Source organism: Artibeus jamaicensis, unplaced genomic scaffold (assembly GCF_021234435.1).
Source record: "Artibeus jamaicensis isolate MK-2021 breed Jamaican fruit bat unplaced genomic scaffold, CSHL_Jam_final contig_845, whole genome shotgun sequence".
Lineage (NCBI taxonomy): Eukaryota > Metazoa > Chordata > Mammalia > Chiroptera > Phyllostomidae > Artibeus > Artibeus jamaicensis.
The window spans coordinates 495,247-499,409 of record NW_026521983.1 but is presented as its reverse complement, the minus strand read 5'-3'; positions in this window follow the sequence as shown (position 1 = coordinate 499,409).

The window sequence follows — 4,163 nt, the reverse complement described above, 5'->3', positions numbered from 1 at the left end:
TAGGCAGGGGTGTATAGAGTTCTTGGCTGTGCCCCCTTGCTGCTTTTCCTGTCCCTTGGTGTCTCTGAGCCTCTTCTGTAAATGTTCTAGATTTAACATATTTTGCTGAGTATGCTGCACACCCATGTGTACGACCAAAAATTTCAGGAAAGGATTATAGGAGACTGCTCTGCATGGTATGGGCCCAACTCCCACTCAGAGATGCACAGGACCCACACCCATGGATAGGTTCTCATGTGAGAAACCAGGCTTGCATTGTATCCAGGCTGCTTTGAAACTTGCTTTCTGCTGAAATTCCCTCACCCTGAATTGAGGCATAAAATGTTTACTGCATCTCTTTGAAGCAATTTGCTAAAATCTATGCTAAACCTTCCAAGGTTGAGTGTAACTTGTTCAACCACTTTTCCCTTTGCATTTGCAAATATCTTTTTGCTGTGATGTGATTAGCAGCAACCTGTCCTTTATTTTCTGAAAAGCAGTAACCACCTGAAGCAAACCTGTGCATAGTAAATGAGGAACATCATCTAATGTTCCCAGAAAAGCAATAAAAGCTTGTCAAGGAAGGGTCAGCACACTCTCCTCTTGAGAGCGTGGCTGTGCCATCCCTTTCCTCCACAAGACTCAGTAGTCTGTGTGAATTTGTCATGTCTCATCCACAATGCCGCATACCGCAGAAGTCGAGGTCCACATCAAAATAAGTTTTATTTTAATATCAGCGGATTGAGTGTCAGCCTGAAAACCAGAGAGTTGCTGATTCAATTCCCAGTAAGGGCACATGCCTCTGTTTCCAGCAGGGTCCCCAGCATGAGATGTGGGAGAGGCAACCACACATCTAATGTTTCTCTTTCTCTTTCTCACTTTCATCCCCTCTCTGTTAAAATAAATAAATAAAACCTAAAAAAATTCAAGAAAGTCTTAAAAATTACCAGAGGTATCTGAGTTCTCACCTACGATACCTTGAACAGTGTGTTTCACCACTAATAATTCACACTCATACATAATCGAGGTGTCTCTTCAACTTGCAGCGATGCAGACTGGATCTTGTAAGGAATGTCCTTGAGTGCACCCATGGAAAGTGCTGACATTTTAGAACAAAATTTCCCCAATGTGGTGGTGCAGCAAGGCACTATTGATGTTAACTAGCTACCATGAAAATCCCTCTATGATTGAAGAACATAAAGTAATTTGAAACCTAAAATGTGCACCAAGTCTTTAGCCAGAAAGATAAATATTTCCTTACCAACAGCTGTTTCCCAAACAGTTCTGTATTAAAATGGGCATAATTACAATGGGGGTCACCACCAGACAAACATAGGGGGCTGCTCCTCATGTTCTTGATCAGGGAGTCTGTTTTCCTCTGTGGCTGACCCTGGAGAACAGGGGCTCCTGTCAGCTCCTGTTGGCACATGGCTACTGGATCTTGAACATCTCCCAAATAACGACCAAGATGCTTCTTTGGTCATAGGTGGGTTTTTACATGGATGGGCAGGCTCTTGTGGGGAAGGCCAACACGCTATGAATGTTGGAATATAATGGTGAAAAAGGTAAGAGGGAATCAGCTCACTGGGCTGGATAACATGCACTTTTTCCATTATTGCCACAAAGAGGCTGCATGCTTTGGTGTGAGGGACACATGTATGTTACCCAGTACCCTGGTCATTGGTCAAGGCCATGTTAGTAGAAACCTGGTTCCTATATAGATGACCATATCAAGCCAAAGCCTAGAGGAATCACTAAGGATTTAAGGGGCACATTGAGTTAGGCCTGTAAAATCTCATTGGAAGGAGCTCCCAGGAGAAAGTAGCCAGCAGGGTCCTCGTGCTCCTGTTGAAGTAGCCATCTGGGGTCCTGAGATGAAAGAACATGGGAGATCTTGTGCAGGTCAGTGATGAGCTCAAGGTCCATGTATTCCTTTTGCAACCATGCAGGAGCCAACTAGCAGCCACAGAGTCTGCAGCTGGCCATGGGGTTGATGGCCTTGAGGAGTGGCCCACATGGCTCACAGTTGATGAGTCAGGCCACCTCCTGTGGACCAGGAAGGCTGTTCATGGATGTAGACAGGAAAAGGCACTTGTTCTGTTTTGCTCTTCACTTACCCTGTGGCAGGTGCTACTGCTCAAGGGCTGTGAAAGGAATTCATTGACGACATGGCACTGCCACTGACACCTGCCTTATATTTCCTCATATGTAGGACACACTTTTCTTTCCATAAAATCGGATAATGAGTAACGAGGCAGCACATTAGATGGACTCACTGTGCTCCATACCATCCGCACAGTCCTGGTATGAAGGACATTGAAATGAGTTGTTGAAACTTCTGTTGTGTGCACAAGAGGGAATAAAGGCATGAGGGCTGGTATACAGGCAGCCTCATCATGAGCATGTGCTCGCACTCATCATGAGATGTCCATGAACATTTGCACTGCACAGACTTCACCACTGCCCTGGCATATAGAAGAAGGCAAGCCATTGGTCTCATATTGGGTGGACTTGGTTTCACTCCATCCAGTACAGTCAAAGGGACACACAAGAGTCCAAAGACGATTACTTAGCAGTGTTTTTGTTTTAGAATAAAAATAAAACAAACCACAGTTATTTACAGATTAGAAGTATTAAATTAGACCCTGGCTGGTGTGCCACAGTGAATTAAGTGCTGACCCATGAACCAAATTGTCAGTGGATCAATTTTTAGTAAGGGCACATGCCTCAGTCACTAGTCTGGTCCCTGGTGGGGGACCTGTGAGAGAGAACTATTTGATGTTCCTTTCCCTCTTTTTCCCTACTTCCCTCTCTCTCTCTAAAAATAAATAAATAACTCCTGACTGGTGTTGCTCTTTGGATTGGAGGTCAGTCTGCAAGCAAAAACAAATAAATAAAATCTAAAAAAAAAACCCTAAATTGGGCAGAAATCATCCATACTGAACTAAAATATTTTTTCTTTATTCCCCTGTTCCAGAGTGACCCAGATATGACACAGTGAACATGAGCTGTGCCCTACTCTGCTCACACAAATCACATTTCAACAACTCTGGGCTCCCTCAAGTTCTTTTATAACCATGGTGCTGCTCTATTTCATGGTGGTGGCATTGACTGTGGACTACTCCTAACCTAGGGAATGAAAACCAGGTCACACTAATCCTGGGCTGATCTATATTGCCGTCCACTCCCTCAAATGGTGGGCAGTCTGGCCTAACACTGGGGACCTCTGTAGATGATGGGATGGTGGAGGATGATAGTGAAGCACAGACCAAGAAGATGTGCTCAACCTCACTCCATGGTCCATAGCGTCTCTGACTTCTTAGGTTCTATGACCTGGTTTGTGTTTCCATTGGTAACAGAGGGTGGTGTAGATGAGACCCTTAGATGATGTTCCATGAGCCTGGATTTACAGTGATGACCCAAGGAAGATGCAGATTCTGTCTAAAGCTCTTTTTAAGAATTCCCAGAAATCCAGCTCACCACACATTTTGTATTTTCAGATACAATTGAGGACTTTGTTCAAGTTTGAATAGACATGTCAACATCCACAATGAACAAGACTGAGGCCCATTGCTGGAGGCATGGACACAGGTCAAAGCAACAGGCTACATGTGACCTCGGAGTAGACCACTGTGACCTAGGACTGACCCAGAAAGCATAGATGGAGAAAGTCAATACATTACTTTCCACTCAAAATTGTTATTAGTTTCAGACTTGATAAATTCATTTAAAAATTCACTGAAAAGCACAAAATGCAAGAATGTAGTAAATATGTGTATTTTACAAGTAGTTGGAAAATAAGATACAGCAAAGATTCACTACACATTATCAATACAACTGCCAGAACGATAAAACTTTCAACATCAAGAATCAGGGGTAACTTCCCTCCCTATATTTAGAGGCAGGGGCTCAGGTACAAGAAACATTATAATTACATAAAGCAAAATAAATGGGTGTTTCGTGAAGGACTGTGCTTTATATGGGGTAATATTCATAGCAAGGCTGATGTCACAAATTGTTTTATAGTCGTGTGCAGCCAGGGACTGAATAGGGTCCGAGAAATGCAGAGTTGGACAATGTCATCCTGTGTGAACATCACAGCGTCAGTCCACACACCTGGAGGGATCAGCCACTACTGTGACTGCACAGGCTGTGCTATTACATGACCCGAAGTGCAGTAGGTT